At 42.6% G+C, this 18,240-nt stretch overlaps 1 protein-coding gene across 1 annotated transcript in view; it reads right to left on the reverse strand.

Annotated features, from left to right (window-relative positions):
* NPTX2 (neuronal pentraxin 2) overlaps positions 1-18,240 on the reverse strand; it is a 56,474-nt gene that overhangs the window by 20,737 nt on the left and 17,497 nt on the right. The window lies entirely within an intron of this gene.

Consider the following 18,240-nt stretch of genomic DNA (forward strand, 5'->3'; position numbering starts at 1 on the left):
CAGCCGACTGTGACTCCTTACGGGTTTACAGCCGGCTGCCCACTGTGCATGTCCAAGCCATGCTGTGATTTAGGAATAATCTCCCAGTCTCCTGGGACCTGTGAGGCTGTGACATGTCCTAAGAGGTTGCCAAGGACGGGGGGGGGGGCAACTTCCGCTCGGATCACTATGGCAATCCGACCAGGAGTGGGAGCGGTACCTGCCCCCCCCCCAAAAAAAAACAAATAACATTTCAAATATGGGAGAGGAGGGGTGGGAACAGAACTTCCCCTTTTGGGTGAAGTTCTGCTTTAAGCTACCCCTAAGTGAATTATTTTGTTACTCACAGATAGTTGCTCATCTAAAATCTAAACTTAAGTATGCAAGATGGCCCCTTACTGTGAGTGTGTTTGAGTTTACTTGCATGGCCAAGGAAGCGTGGAAAGAGAGAATTTTCACTATATACATTATACTGACTAAATCTACTCACAAACTATACAACATGTTGCAGTGGGAGCAAAACCATGGTAAGCCCATGGCAGGATATAGCAGATGATTTCACATCAAAATAACCCTAACAATTTCCAGGTTTAAGATGGTATTGAGATGGTACATGGCTCTGGTTAGAATAACAAAGACACATCCTCAAACCTCACCTCAGTGTTTGAGGTTGTGGTCAGATAGGCACCATGCTCCATTTTTGGCGGCAATGCACCAAAATAAGCAGGATTTGGAATGAAAGTTTCAATTTGATCTGTTCTATAACTAGAGTGAATCTTCCCAAATTACCAGAAACTGCTTTATTTCTCAAATTTGACAAGAAAATTCCTACATACTCAAAATTATTAGTGTCATATAACTTTCAACTTAACTGGATCATGGTGAGCGATATGCAGACAAGTTTGTTACATATTTCACAAAAGCCTTCACATGTCAAAGCATAGGATCCAATATTTGTTATAAGAGTTGTGAAGAATGACCTCCTTTCTCTTCCACCTGTTTTACTTTTCTCTTTACTATTGCTGCTCATATTCGCATTGCTAAGGTGATTAAAGACCTGTAGCTGATGTAAATGTGGACTCATAAATGGTACGCCATTTTTGTACCTCAATTACTATGATGTTTAAATTTGTGGAAATTGACACTTCTATTGTAGACGGATACACAGGTTTGTTAATTGCTATTATTTGTAAAACCAAAAAAACCCAAAATGAAATATAAAGGGAATTGAAAAAAAAAAAAACAGACATCCGAGCAGGATTACAGCGCTAAAAAGTACCCCAAATAGCCTATTACCTAAACATAAACATGATTATAAATGTGAAAAAACAATCAATCCCAAATAGGTGCATAAATATTCAACAATACATGCTAAAAATAAACTGGATCTTTAGGGCTGGTTCACTCTATTATTTCTGCGCCATGGATGCGTTTCTGCATGAGTGTTTTTAAGGATTTTTTAATGTGTTCCAGCGAGGTTTTGATGCCTTCTGGTGCATTTTCCCCTCTTTTTTTATACATCCTAATTCATAACATGTGTATTCCTGTGCATTCTTGATGCGTTCATGAGCATTTCTGATGCCCTTTGCCACGTCCCCAATAAAACATTTCCATACAGAAAAAAATGCAGCATGTTCTACTTGTGCTGACTGCAATGGAACACACTGCACTGGTTTGAACTAAAGCCATTGGAATATATGGAAAACATTGTGCATGCATTTTTTATACAGATTAACCACTTGCTGACACCCGTAGTAAATTTACTGCTGGTGGGCAGCTCCCTAAGGCACAGCAAAGTACACATACGTTGCAGTAAACTTCCTGGTTTAGAGGCATGCATACCCCCTGCTTACCTATGCTGTTATTTGACAGCAGGTTACAGCCAAAGATTTTTAGCTGTATACCTGCAGATCGGTGGTGGCCAATCACAGCACAGAGATCTGTGTATTTTTCTCCCTGCTTAAAGTTACCATTGACATTTGAATGCAAGGAGAGACTTCAGCCAGATCTGTAAATATACGCAGTGCCATACACATGCATGCACTTGTTAGGTACACAATTAACCCCTTGATTGCCCTCCTGATCCCTCCTGTCACTCAGCCAGTTTCATTAGTACAGTGTACAGTGTGCAGTGTTATCACTGATCACTGTATAAGTGTCACTAGCATTGTCAGTGTCAGTTAGTGCCCCTCCCAGCCAGTGTCAGTTAGCGCCAGATTTCCCACCACTCTATCACCGCCAATGCTAGTAAAGTGTCTGTATGGATCAGTATCTTAATTACGAGCAGAACTATACTAGTGTCCCCAACAGTATAGAGTCCCCAAAAATTCAGTAGGGGACATGTAGCAGAATACATTCTGACCTAAATTTATGAAGAAATTTGATTTTATTGGATATGTTATATAACAGAAAGTAGAAAATATTGTTCTTTTTTTAACATTTTCTGTATTTTTTCATTTATATAATTAAAAAAAAAAAAGTGGTGATCAAATACCACCAAAAGAAAGCTCTAATTTCTGTGAAAATAATTATATAGATTTATTATGGGTAGAGTGTTGTATGACCGAGCAATTGCCAGTTAAAGTAGTACAGTGCTGAACAGCAAAAAATGGTCTGGGTGTGAAGGGTTAAAACCTATTGGAGGTCAAGTAGATAAAAACCTGCTGGACTGCATATGATGCAAACCTGCCCTAAAACAGTGATAAATGTGATAGAGAAAACAGTATTAAAAAGTATCCAAAAATGTTGCAAATGGATTAAACAATTTGCAAAATTTTAGGATAACTTTGTAATATTATTTTCATCATATTTATCTCTGGAGAACTTATAGAGTTTAGACCAGCCTTACTCAACCTTTTCACTACAGAGGAACTCTTGACATAAATTTCTGGTCTCAGGGAACTCCTGCTAAAAATGAAAAATCTACAACTCATAACTAGTGTTGAGCGAACACGGACTGTATTATTCGTGTTCGTACCGAATAATTGGATTTTTGTTACCTGAACACGGACCTGAAAACTTTACTGAATGTTCGGGTTTAAAATCTGTGTTCGGTCATTTTATTTCCTGTTTTGAATGTAATGGCGCGCTTTTAATGGCGGGCTTTCAACAGCCAATCAACAAGCGTTTAACTGGTGTGCCTTAAGCCATCCCAGCCATGCCTACTAATGTATTAGTAGCTGTGATTGGCCATCTGAAGCATGTGACCATGTCTTTATAAGTTTGAGAGACCCAGCGCGCTGCGTCATTCTGCTGTAGTTTAGGGAGAGAGCACACATCATACGTGCTGGCTGCTGATTAGGGACAGACAGTGAAAAATTGTGTCCGAAAAGAATGCAGGGACAGGTCGGAGTGTAGGCAGGGACAGTTATTTGAGCATTTTAGGGACAGGCTGCAGAGATTAGGCAGGGTCAGTCTACATCGATTTTGCTGTGTGGGGGGTGGTGCAGTGAACGATCTTTTTGAGCATTTTAGGGACAGGCTGGAGAGTGGAGAGATTAGGCAGGGACAGTCTACATCGATTTTGCTGTGTGGGGGGTGGTGCAGTGAACGATCTTTTTGCCCTCACTTGAGCCCACTGAGGAGGAGGAGGAGGAGGGAGAAAAAAATCCATTTTTATCAGTCAGTTGTGTGCAGCGTTCATCAGCTATATTTTACTACATGTTAAAGGGGAATTTTTTTTTTCCCCCCTTCATAGCCTGCTTGTTGCTGACTCTGAGCTGACCGTGACATAAGACACTGCTGTGTTGTTCACATGTGCTATTGAGTGATTTTCAATTTTATACACTTTTTTCGATTCCACTATTCAATATACACGATTTTTGGGTTAAAAAAAATTAAATTGTGGCATAGTCTTTACTAATCTATTTAAAAATTACAAACTTAAAGAGGAATTTTCTTTTTTTTTCCCTTCATAGCCTGCTGCAGAACTGACCGTGACATAAAACATAAGACACTGCTGTGTTCACATGTGCTATTGAAAAATCACCAATTTTATATCATATTTTCTATTCCGCTATTCAATCTACACCCTTTGGGGTAAAAAGAATTAAATTGCGGCATAGTCTGTATTGGTACGTGTGAGATACACCTTTCCAATTTTTTGGGCGCATCTTACACCGCCGAGGATTGCAGGGTGCTTCAGTTTGCCTCCTGCCTGTTCCGAACTCCACCTACTCCTCATCCTGCCTTTAGGGTACAAAAAATTGTAATCGGGGCCTAGTCTGTGTTTGCACGTGTAAGATACACCATTTTATAAACCCTTTTTTTATACACCATTTTTTAAATACCCTTTTAGAGTGTAAAAAATTAAATTACGGCATAGTCTGTATCGGTACGTGTGAGATACACCTTTCCAATTTGTTTGGCGCATCTCCTTCCACCGCCGAGGATTGCAGGGCGCTTCAGTTTGCCTCCTGTTCCGAACTCCTCCTGCTCCTCTTCCGCATCCTCATCCTCCCTTTAGGGTACAAAAAATTGTAATCGGGGCCTAGTGTGTGCTTGTACGTGTGAGATACACTGTTTTATAAAATTTTTCCTATTCTGCTATTCAATATACACCCTTTTGGAGTGTAAAAAATTAAATTACGGCATTGTCTGTATCGGTACGTGTGAGATACACCTTTTAAATTTGTTTGGCGCATCTCCTTCCACCGCCGAGGATTGCAGGGCGTTTCAGTTTGCCTCCTGTTCCGAACTCCTCCTACTCCTCATACTCATCCTGCCTTTAGGGTACAAAAAATTGTAATCGGGGCCTAGTCTGTGTTTGTACGTGTGAGATACACCGTTTTATAAAATTTTTCCTATTCCGCTATTCAATATACACCCTTTTGGAGTGTAAAAAATTAAATTATGGCATAGTCTGTATCGGTACGTGTGAGATACACCTTTCCAATTTTTGGGGCGCCTCTTCCACTGCCGAGGATTGCAGGGTTTTTCATCCTGCCTTTAGGGTACAAAAAATTGTAATTGGGGCCTAGTCTGCGTTTGTACGTGTGAGATACACCGTTTTATAAAATTTTTCCTATTCTGCTATTCAATATACACCCTTTTGGAGTGTAAAAAATTAAATTACGGCATAGTCTGTATCGGTAAGTGTGAGATACACCTTTTAAATTTGTTTGGCGCATCTCCTTCCACCGCCGAGGATTGCAGGGCGCTTCAGTTTGCCTCCTGTTCCGAACTCCTCCTACTCCTCTTCCTCATCCTCATCCTCCCTTTAGGGTACAAAAAATTGTAATCGGGACCTAGTCTGTGTTTGTACGTGTGAGATACACCGTTTTATAAAATTTTTCCTATTCTGCTATTCAATATACACCCTTTTGGAGTGTAAAAAATTAAATTACGGCATAGTCTGTATCAGTACGTGTGAGATACACCTTTTAAATTTGTTTGGCTCATCTCCTTCCACCGCTAAGGATTGCAGGGCGCTTCAGTTTGCCTCCTGTTCCAAACTCCTCCTACTCCTCTTCCTCATCCTCCCTTTAGGGTACAAAAAATTGTAATCAGGGCCTAGTCTGTGTTTGTACGTGTGAGATACACCGTTTTATATCCTTTTTTATATTCCGCTATTCAATATACATCTTTTTGGGGTGAAAAAAATTAAATTGCGGCATACTTTGCATATTTGACTGTGAGATACACCTGTTGTATTTGTATACTGTTTTTCTATTCCGCTATTTAATAAACACCCTTTTGGGGTAAAAAAAATTAAATTGCGGCATAGTTTGCATATTTGACTGTGAGATACACCCGTGCGATACTGTTGTTGTTTTGTTCCGCTATTCAATAAACACCTTTCTAGGGCAAGATCATAAATTACAGAAATATGAGGAGACCGTCAAATAGGGGCCGTGGCCTGGGTCGTGGTGCTGCTGGTAGAGCTCCTGTTAAAAGGAGAGGATGTGGTCGATCTGTGCCAGCTACACGGACAAGTGAAACACCTTCCTCAAGTGTGAGTAGGCGACAGAACCTGCAGCAGTATTTGGTAGGGCATCATGAGCCTCCAGAAGTGATGAGGCCAGAACAAGTAGAGGCGATAGTAGATTGGTTTGCTGCTGACAGTGCCTCCAGTTCCTTTACATTGTCTCCCACCCAGTCTACTGCAGAAAGGTCAGAGTTGGCACCTGCAGCCGATGTCCAACCATCTTTCACCTCACCCCCTTTCAAATCAGGCAAGCAGTCTGAGCCCCAAGTCATGCAGCAGTCTCTTCTTCTTTTTGATGACTCTGTCAGCAGGGTTTCCCAGGGCCATCCACCTAGCCCTGCCCCAGAAGTGGAAGAGATTGAGTGCAGCGAAGCCCAACCACTTATTTCTCAAGATGAGTACATGGAAGGACCATTGCAGCACGTCTCCGATGATGACGAAACGCAGGTGCCAACTGCTGCGGCACTCAGAATTGTGGAGACCGACAAGGAGGGCAGAGGGGAAGACTGGGTGGAAGATGATGTGGAGGACGATGAGGTCCTCGACCCCACATGGAATGAACGTCATGCAGGTGACCTGAGTAGTTTGGAGGAAGAGGCGGTGGTCGCACAGAGCCACCAGCACAGCAGAAGAGGGAGCAGGAAGCAGAAGCGGAGGGGCCGTGCCCTAGACACTACGCCTGCTACTGCCCAATGCAGAAAGGGACCGAGCGCACCAAAGCCAGCTCAAAGGAGTTCTCTAGCGTGGAAGTTCTTCAGACAATGTGCTGATGACAGGACACGAGTGGTTTGCACCCTGTGCAATCAGAGCCTGAAGAGAGGCATAAACCTTCTCAACCTGAGCACAACCTGCATGATCAGGCATCTAAGTGCAAAGCACGAGCTGCAGTGGAGTAGACACCTTCAAAACCAAGAAAGGTCTCTGGCTCCTCCTGCTTCCTCTTCTGCTGCAGTCTCGGCCTCTTCATCCACCTCTGTAGTGATACCGGCACCTGCCACCCCACAAACAGACAATCTGTCAGCAACACCTCCACCTGGGTCACCAACCATCTCCACAATGTTCCGTGAAAGCGTTCAGCTTTCCATCTCCCAAACACTTCAGAGGAAGGGGAAGTACCCCCCTACCCACCCGCGATCCCTGGCCCTGAATGCCAGCATTTCAAAATTCTTGGCCTTTGAAATGCTGTCATTCCGTCTGGTGGAGACGCACAGTTTTAAAAGACTTATGTCGGTGGCTGTCCCACAGTACGTCGTGCCCAGCCGCCACTACTTTTCCAGGCAAGCCATCCCTTCCCTGCACAACCAAGTGGGGGAAAAAATCAGGTGTGCACTGCGCAACGCCATCTGTGCCTGGTAAGCATGGTCAGGGGCATTATATCTCCCTAATGGCACACTGGGTAAATGCAGTGGCGGATGGGCCTGAGGCGGATAGCAATTTGGCGCATGTCCTTCCACCACCGAGGATTGCAGGGCGCTTCAGTTTGCCTCCTGTTCCTAACTCCTCCTACTCCGCTTCCTCATCCTCTACCGCCTCCTCATCCGGTCAGCGTAACACCTTCACCACCAACTTCAGCACAGCCAGGGGTAAACGACAGCAGGCAGTTTTAAAACACCGCGCAGGAGTTGTGGAGGAGCATGGAACAGCAGACACATGAGTGGTTGCTGCCAGCGAGCCTCAAGCCCGGCCTGGTGGTGTGCGATAACGGGCGAAATCTCATAGCAGCTCTGGGCCTAGCTGGTTTGACGCACATCCCTTACCTGGCGCATGTGCTGAATTTGGTGGTGCAGAGGTTCCTTAAAAATTACCCCGATATGTCAGAGCTGCTGCAGAAAGTGCGGGCCGTCTGTGCGCACTCTCGGTGTTCTCACCCTGCTGCTGCTCGCCTGTCAGCGCTGCAGCGTAACTTCGGCCTTCCCGCTCACCGCCTCATATGTGACGTGCCCACAAGGTGGAACTCCATCTTGCACATGCTGGAAAGACTGTGCAAGCAGCAAGCCATAGTGGAGTTTCAGCTGCAGCACGCACGCGTGAGTCGCTCTGCGGAACAGCACCACTTCACCACCAATAACTGGGCCTCCATGCGAGACCTGTGTGCCTTGTTGCGCTGTTTTGAGTACTCCACCAACATGGCCTGTGCCGATGACGCCGTTGTCAGCTTAACTATCCCACTTCTATGCCTCCTTCAAAAAACGATTCGGGCGATGATGGAAGAGGATGTGGCACAGGATGAGGAGGAGGAGGAGGAGGAGGATGAAGAGGTAACATTTCCAAGTTTTTTAGGGCAGTCATTCGCAAGTGGCTCCGAGGGTGGGTTCCTGCACACACAAACGCCAGGGACACAATTGTCCAGCAGGGGCACAGTTCTGGAGGATGAGGAGGAGGAGATGGAGGAGGAGATGGAACCATGTTCACAGCAGGGTGGCACCCAGGCCAGCTCATGGCCATCACCGGTGCGTGGCTGGGGGGATACAGAGGACACAGACGATACACCTCCCACAGAGGACAGTCTTTCGTTGCCTCTGGGCAGCCTGGCACACATGAGCGATTACATGCTGCAGTGTCTCCACAATGACCGCCGAGTTGCCCACATTCTAACTTGTGCTGATTACTGGGTGGCCACGCTGCTGGATCCCCATTACAAGGACAATCCTTAATTCACTCACTGAAGCGTGATCGCAGGATGCGCGAGTACAAGCGCACGCTGGTAGACGCGATACTGCTGGCATTCCCACCTGACAGCGGGGCCACAGTGGAAGCACAAGGCCAAGGCAGAGGAGGAAGAGGTCGCCAACGCAACCAGGGCACCGCCAGCACCTCAGAAGGCAGAGTTAGCATGGCCGAAATGTGGAAAAGCTTTGTCAGCACGCCACAACAAACAGCAGCACCAGCAGCTCATATGGAACGTCTTAGCAGGAGGCAGCATTTCACCAACATGGTGGAGCAGCATGTGTGCACACGCCTACATGTAGTGAATGACAGGTCTGCCCCCTTCAACTTCTGGGTCTTCAAATTGGGCACATGGCCTGAGCTTGCCCTTTACGCCTTGGAGGTGCTGGCGTGCCCTGCAGCCAGTGTATTATCTGAATGTGTATTTAGCACGGCTGGGGGCGTTATCACAGACAAGCGCAGCCGCCTGTCCAGAGACAATGTGGACAAGCTCTTGTTCATTAAAATGAACCAGGCATGGATCCCACAGGACTTTTCCGTACCTTGTGCAGAATAGAGATGGATACCGACCTTACCCAGCCATTGTTATATTTTTGATCTTTCTCACTCTTTTGGGGTGTACCCTCATTTAAAATGACTGAAAAAAAGCAGTGTTGGCTACCTCGTCCTCCTCCCCGCCGCTTCCACCTACACCGCCACATCCACCACCACCTCAACCTCCTTCCTACTACATATGGGCCTCCTTCACAGATGAAGAAAATTGTTTTATTTTTCTGTTTTTTTTTTGTTGTTTTAAGTTATTTCCCTATCCACATTTGTTGCAGAGCACTTGCCATGCTCTTAACTACGTTTTGCTGCCATTTTCAGCACTCTAGCCCTTTCCATTGGTGTTTTAGAGCCATTTTAGTGCCTGAAAGTTCGGGTCCCCATTGACTTCAATGGGGTTCGGTGTCCGGGTAAAGTTCGGAAAAAGTCCAGGACACGGACCCGGACTTTTTTTTTCAAGTTCGGCCGAACCCGCCGAACACGGACATCCAGGTGTCCGCTCAACTCTACTCATAACACATTAGTGTGACAGTCAGTGGGAAGAATGCTCCTTATTCTTGTCATCTTTGGGAAGAATTACCCCCTTACAGATAGCTAAATGAAACAATAGTGTCATTGGGAACTTATCTGAGAGGCAGAAATTGCCTATCGCTCAAGGAACCCCCAGCAACCTCAGGAGGAACCCTGCTTGAGAAACCCTGATTTAGACCCTATGCACTCAGGCCTTTTTTTTTTCTCCTTTGCACACCAATGCTCCAGGGGAGGAGAAAGCAGCGTTAAAAAAAAAAAAACCCTAAAAGCTGCGTTTTGCAAATGTGTTTAGGCGTATTAAGAGCTTCGGTGTTCATTTATTCCATTGGACAGAATATCCATTTATTCTGGGCACTGAAATGAATTAACATTCAAGTCCTAAATGCGCCTATTGCTTAAGCGCGTTTAGGCGCGTCATGTTTTTTTTTTTGTGGCAAAACGCCCCTCTCCTGAACAAGCTGGCTCTTTTTTTTTTCTGCCTCTAAACGCTCCAGCCTCTAAATGCCTCTGAATTAAACAATTTGCAACATTTTAAATGAAACAATTTACCTCTAAATATATGAACATTCAAGCGCTTATCGTACCTATCGCTTAATAAGCACATTTAGGCACGTCAGGCTTTTTTTTGAAGCAAAACATTCCTCTCCTGAACGTGCTGACTCTGGGTTTTTTTCCTAGCTCTAAACACTCCTGCCTTTGAATGCCTGTAAACACCTATGTGTATATAGACAAATAGGCTACACACAGGGGCATTTGGAGGCAGAAAAAAAAGCCAAACGCTCTCAAAAGTGGCGTTTTTGACGTCCTGCATACACAAGGCCTTAAGATCAAGTTTATTTTCAGCATACAGTACATCGATGAGGATTTTTACACATTTATATAACTCTGATTGTTTTTTCACATTTTTTTTAATATTCATGTTTTAGGGTATATAGGTTTGGGGTACTTTTTAGCGCTATAATCATTTCATCATTTTTGTAATATATCAGTTGATAATAATACAATAATATAGCTTAGGGGGGTTGATTTGTGGATTTTTAAGTGTTAGAACAGTACTTTTTGTTTATTTACTAGCATGATCGCAAGTTGAAAATAAAGGGAAATAAAGAAAACCAATTCAGCCACATCTAAGAGTTGGTAAGCTGCAAGATAATACATTTTTTTCTTTTGGGTTCATGCCACTTAATTAACTGTAGAGCTGCACCTCTGTTTGGCAAAACAAGGCTTCAAAGATCTAAGCCAGGGATCCTCAAACTACGGCCCTCCAGCTGTTGCGGAACTACACATCCCATGAGGCGTTGTAAAATTCTGACATTCACAGACAAGACTAGGCATGATTGGGTTTGAAGACCCCTGATCTTGGGGAATAAAGGCGCAATTAAACAGTTGTTGGCAGTGTAATACTACAAAAATGGTAGTGCTCACTTTAATATGTAGCTGAATTATACATATGTGCCATTCAAGAAGGAGAGCTTAACAGAAGGAATCTGCTGTATACAGCACATTGGTCAGGTTTGGAGTAGGGGAAAACAGGGGGTATAATAGTTTCCTGATCACCAATAAGCCTTAGGCCCATGCAGGATCTATGAAACAAAAGGATCCATGGTACACGAGGCCAAGGCTTACTAGTGAACCTGTCTACCTGTACCTTGCGTTTTTCATCTGCATAAGATGTGCATTGATCATGTAGTTTTATGCTAGACATGTGCAGAACGAAAAAATTAATTTTGTTTCAATTTGGATACATTCATTATGTTACTAATTTTGATGTATTGATTCATTTCGGAATTCATTTCATTTATTTTTGTTTATTTTCATTACATTTATTAATTTTCTAACGAATTTCAAATTTTCTGAATAATTCAAATTCGTATTGGTTGAAAAATGATTGAACGATTCAAATTCGGCGTTAAGAATAGCTGGTTGTTAAGGAGCAGCTTGGGAAGCCGGTCGCGGTGTCCTTAACAACTGATGACTTATCAGCTTTCAGCGGGCTTCTCCGCTAAAAGCTGAAATGTAAACAAAAGAATGCTGGCAATAAAAAATTAAAAAAAAAAACAAAACAGTGTGGGGTCCTCTCCAAATCCATACCAGACCTTATCCAAGAATGCAGCCTGGCAGGCCAGGAAAGGGGAGGCACAAGCCGGGAATACAAAGTATTCACCATAAAAGTCTACAAAGTAAATAAAAACAGTAAACAAATTTTTGACAATTCCTTTATTGAAAAATAAAAAAAACAATGTCCCTCGGTGTAGATCCATCGTCAATCACGCTGCCTGCCACACCACCGGACCCAAAAAAAAAGAAAAAACTTCCGGCCTCGCCGAAGGCTCCCTGCCGACTGCCTGCTCTGTCTGACATTTCTTAAATAGATACGGACAGAGTCACCTGATGACATCAGTAAGTGACTCCACCCCGTGTGATGTCACTGACCGGAGCATGCTGGGAGGATGTTGACTCATTAGCAACCAGCTTTTGCTCACGTTCCGATAATTTGAAATTTGTTAGAAAACAAATAAACTAAACTAATTTCAGCTAACTTCAACTAAATTTGTTACTGTTTAATTCTGAGCTTCGGATACATCTGAATCTCTGAATAGCCAAAAATTTCCCCGAATTTACATTGAGATTGAAACGAATTGCACATGTCTAATCTATTTCATGAGGTCATTTGTTGCCCTGTACACACAGCCTATAGTAGAGTAAATGTTCACATTCTGGTGTCAGCAATTTATATTTGTGGTAAAACACTTGTTGTTAGTATGACACTGCAGAGGTTAATGCAAAAAAATCTGTCTGTAGTGTGAGCACTGACACTTCCTGTGAAGAATCTACATATTCCACAATCCCTGGGCTTTTTAGTTTAGTGCTAATGCAGGTGAGAGTTACTGTATATAGTAGTTAGATCTGACACAGACATACAGAGGGCTCACTAATGCATTGTATCATCCCATTAGCACTCCTACATTTGTGATGCAACGCAAAGGGAACGACGCAATATGGATTGGATGCTGTGTGACCTGGAACAAGAGGATTTCTTGTCCCTTGGCAAATAGGGATACATTACCCTAGCAATACATGACATATGGGAATTTATCATTTATAGCACTACAATCTGTAGCTCCAAAATGTGAACCCATCATTAGAAGGTAAATAAAACATACAACACAGTGAATATAACTAAACTAATACTTAGGTAAAACAATGAAAACAACTGAAAGTGTAAAATGCCTTTCAGCACCATTTGCTGAACAGCATACTTGTGTCATTCAGCTACATCTTAATGTAAGTGCTACCCATTTTGTGGTGTTACTACCAACAACTGGTTACCCCTAGACAGGAGCATTGCTAGAATGTGAAGTTCCTGGGGCACCTCTGCACATTCCATGGATGTGGATGATATATTGGGCATACAGAACAGTCGGTGTGGTGCAACTGTGCTGACAGTTAATGGATCCTACTCACTACTTGCACAGCACACATATGCCACAATCCTCACGAAATATGCTTTAATGACTCTGTCACAAGTCAGAGTCCCACAGACACATATAAACATCAGAGCCAAAATTGTTATAAAGCAAAAAGTCTTTGATTACTTATGCTTTTCTGCACACTGAATAAAAACATAGCTAACACTTTGCCTAAGCCTACCCTAAAGAACCAATTCTTTTTTTTTCTTTTTTTTCCACAATATAAACCATTTTATAAAGAATAGTTGGACACTACTTTAATTTAAAGTTTTAAACAAATCATTTTTTAAAAAATAATTCTCCTTTAAGGGGGCATGCCATGGGGTGTGTCCTAACATACTTTTGCTAATAGGTGTTCCTTGTTTCCATCTAAAAAAGTTGGGAGGTATGTGTATAATACAACAGTAAAAGGTATACACCACATACAGGTCCGCCATCAGGGGAGGACCGCTTATACACATGTAGGGGTCCCGGGCGTCCCAAGGGGCCCAGGCTCCCAACCAACTAGACCGAGTTGTTGCTGCTGTGGTTACTAGCAATTGCTAAAGCAGGGCAGCCATGGAGTGAGCCAATGCAGCTCACTTAGCCCCACCTGCAGGGGGAAGGCAGAGTGATATAGTCTGCACTGTGCCTCTACCTGCAGACCAAAGAGCTGCGCTGCATGTAGTCTGCAGGACTGATCTTGAGACAAGTTGTTAGACATTACAATGGTAAATTGATTGACAATGTTGCTGGATGTTGGCCTGTGCGGTAACTGTCTCTTTGTTGGATTGCGCTGTTTGTGACTGTCTCTTTGATGGTTGGGCATGTTTGCTGGATTGAGGAATCTCTTTGCTAGATATACTGGGATGTCTCTGCTGGATTGGGCAGCTTCTTTGCTAGAATGGAATTTCTCTTTGCTGAATATATGGGGATGTCTCTTTGCTGGATTGGGCTGTCTCTTTGCTAGATAGAGCTGTATCTTTGCTAGATTGGGCTGCCTCTTTGCTATATGGGGATCTCTCTTTGCTGGATTGGGCTGTCTCTTCGCTGGATTTGGGCTGTCTCTTTACTGCATTGGGCCATCTCTTTGCTGAATATATGTGGATGTCTCTTCGCTGGATTGGATTCATTTTATTATATTAAGTTGTAAGAGTGCTAAAATAAAAGTGGGTGCACTAAAGCAGTGGTCCTCAACCCTGGCCTACAGGGCCCACTAACAGGCCAGATTTGCAAGATAACTGAAATACATCCCAGGTGATATCATTTGCTGCTCGGTGATTGCAGTACTCTAGTCTGCATCTCCCCAAGGTAATACTTAAAATCTGGCCTGTTAGTGGGCCCTGTAGGCCAGGGTTGAGGACCACTGCACTAAAGGACTCAGTGGGATGGCCAGTGGGAGAGCCTTGGGGGAATGTTGGTGGTCAGGCCCGGGTAAGGCCTAGGCCTAAAGCTGTGTAAGGGGCCCCAAAATTTATGATGGCTGCCCTGACCACACAACACATCATATACTATATGCTCAGGACTATGTGATGTACATTGTACATTACATATGCGTGACTGCTACAATCTGTGTTGTACATTGCATACTCCGAGTCCTGACCACTACCACTGTATACTGCACCATTCTTTATTATATAATCCTGGCCTGTGTTCTCTTTACACTAGGCTGCATATCACTATAACTCCTAACTCCTGCAGTATGTATACTTTGTTATATATTACATACTCCTGACTACAACCCCTTTATACTGCACTTTACATGATATAATTCTGACCGCTGTTCCTTTTATACTAGGCTGTGTGTTACATACTCCTGACCAATGAACTCTGGCAGCTGTGCTGTACATTAAATACTCCTGACTGCTGCAATCTGTACTCTGTGTAGTACATTACTATATATATATATACAGTGGGTACGGAAAGTATTCAGACCCCCTTAAATTTTTCACTCTTTGTTATATTGCAGCCATTTGCTAAATCATTTAAGTTCATTCTTCTTCCTCATGAATGTACACATAGCACCCCATACTGACAGAAAAACACAGAATTGTAAACATTGTTGCAGATTTATTAAAAAAGAAAAACTGAAATATCACATGGTCCTAAGTATTCAGACCCTTTGCTGTGACACTCAAATATTTAACTCAGGTGCTTTCCATTTCTTCTGATCATCCTTGAGATGGTTCAACACCTTCATTTGAGTCCAGCTGTCTTTGATTATACTGATTGGACTTGATTAGGAAAGCCACACACCTGTCTATATTAGACCTTCCAGATCACAATGCATGTCAGAGCAAATGAGAATCATGAGGTCAAAGGAACTGCCTGAAGAGCTCAGAGACAGAATTGTGGCAAGGCACAGATCTGGCCAAGGTTACAAAAAGATTTCTCCTGCACTTAAGGTTCCTAAGAGCACAGTGGCCTCAATAATCCTCAAATGGAAGACGTTTGGGACGACCAGAACCCTTCCTAGAGCTGGCCATCCGGCCAAACTGAGCTATTGGGGGAGAAGGGCCTTGGTGAGAGAGGTAAAGAAGAACCCAAAGATCACTGTGGCTGAGCTCCAGAGATGCAGTCAGGAGATGGGAGAAAGTTGTAGAAAGTCAACCATCACTGCAGCCCTCCACCAGTCGGGGCTTTATGGCAGAGTGGCCCGACGGAAGCCTCTCCTCAGTGTAAGACACATGAAAGCCTGCATGGAGTTTGCTAAAAAACACCTGAAGGACTCCAAGATGGTGAGAAATAAGATTCTCTGGTCTGATGAGACCAAAATAGAACTTTTTGGCCTTAATTCTAAGCGGTATGTGTGGAGAAAACCAGGCACTGCTCATCACCTGTCCAATACAGTCCCAACAGTGAAGCATGGTGGTGGCAGCATCATGCTGTTGGGGTGTTTTTCAGCTGCAGGGACAGGACGACTGGTTGCAATCGAGGGAAAGATGAATGCGGCCAAGTACAGGGATATCCTGGACAAAAACCCTCTCCAGAGTGCTCTGGACCTCAGACTGGGCCGAAGGTTTACCTTCCAACAAGACAATGACCCTAAGCACACAGCTAAAATAACAAAGGAGTGGCTTCACAACAACTCCGTGACTGTTCTTGAATGGCCCAGCCAGAGCCCTGACTTAAACCCAATTGAGCATCTCTGGAGAGACCTAAAAATGGCTGTCCACCAACGTTTACCATCCAACCTGACAGAACTGGAGAGGATCTGCAAGGAGGAATGGCAGAGGATCCCCAAATCCAGGTGTGAAAGACTTGTTGCATCTTTCCCAAAAAGACTCCTGGCTGTATTAGATCAAAAGGGAGCTTCTACTAAATACTGAGCAAAGGGTCTGAATACTTAGGACCATGTGTGATATTTTAGTTTTTCTTTTTTAATAAATCTGCAACAATGTCAACAATTCTGTGTTTTTCTGTCAGTATGGGGTGCTATGTGTACATTCATGAGGAAGAAGAATGAACTTAAATGATTTTAGCAAATGGCTGCAATATAACAAAGAGTGAAAAATTTAAGGGGGTCTGAATACTTTCCGTACCCACTGTATATATATATATATATATATATATATATATATATATATATATATATATATATATATATATATATATGTATATATTGTGCTATACATTATATAATTCTGCCCCCTCTCTCTTTACATGAGGCTGTAGCTAACATACTCTTGACCAATGCACTGTGTCAGCTGTGTTGTACATTACATACTCCTGATTGCTGAACTCTGCATACCGTGGTGTACTTGGCACACTCCAAATTGCTGCACTCCTGCCATATAGCGTGGTCAGGATTATGTACCATATTGCCCTGAGTACAGAATGCAGTGAACAGAAGTATGTAACATACAGCCTTGCGTTGAGTGCAGAGCTCAGGAACACATTTTTAATTATTGCGGTATTTATCATAAAATCATAAAATAATTGATGTTGCTGTCTCGTTTCAAAAGTGGTTTCTTCCATATTTTTGTTCTTTCATTAAATATAGAAAATTAGAGATCGATGTTAGAGTGAGCTTTGTATTTGGGCCTAATTTATCTACTATGTTTAATATCTGTTAAGATATCGGACACATAATGAATACATTATTTTAGGCAAACTCATGGCATTGAAGCACAATCACTGTAGGCAAATATGGCTGCTTCCAAATTCACATACAGTATAATCACAAACTAAACATAGAAACATTATTTAAATGTTAAAACTTTTGTGACCAGAGGTCATTGAAGCCAAGATATACACATGTAGCAGTGTCAGAGGGTATCATTTGACTATTTCTAATGTGGCAGCTTGACAGTGGGATCTGAGAATAAGGAATGTGCACACTTGTGTGATGCTAGTTCTCTGCTGCAATATTATTTAAAACTGAACTTCAGCCAGATATAATCAGAGATGTATAGTAACTAAGTAGAACTACTTCACTACTGTACTTAAGTACCGAAAGGCGGTATCTGTACTTTCCTGGAGTAGAATTTTTTTCTCCTACTTCCACTTTTACTTTACTAAATTTTTTCAATGATTTCAATACTTCTACTCCGATATTTTTTTTTTGTGCTGCATAGTTACTCGTTACAATTATAAAAGTTACCACTGCCAGAACAGTATATGGCAGGTTTCATGAAGCTCAAAACATGTGTATTATCAGCGCATACGAAAATAAAAGCTACTGTATGTATAAATAAAAGCTGCATTTGAAATAATAAAAAACAAAATGATGTTCAAACTTTTGACTTCTTTCTTTAATAGCTACATAAAGCAGTACTTGTACTTTTACTTTCAGTACTTGAGTAGCAATTTTTTTTCAAAACTACTGGTACTTTTACTTTCAGTACTTGAGTAGCAATTTTATTTTCAAAACTACTGGTACTTTTACTTTCAGTGCTTGAGTAGCAAAATTTAAAAAAAAAAACTACTTGCAATACTTAAGTACAAAAAATGTTGAATACTTTAGTACTTCTACTCAAGTCACTTTTTGATCGAGCACTTGTACTTTTACTCAAGTATGGGTTTTGAGTACTTTATACAGCTCTGGATATAATAGACACTCATGCAGCTCTGTAACCATTAATACATCATTAAATTTTAAATTAAATTTCCAAGCAGCGTATGTACCTAAATTTGACTTAG

Source organism: Pelophylax lessonae (genome assembly GCF_965119305.1).
Source record: "Pelophylax lessonae genome assembly, chromosome: 6".
Taxonomy (NCBI): Eukaryota; Metazoa; Chordata; class Amphibia; order Anura; family Ranidae; genus Pelophylax; species Pelophylax lessonae.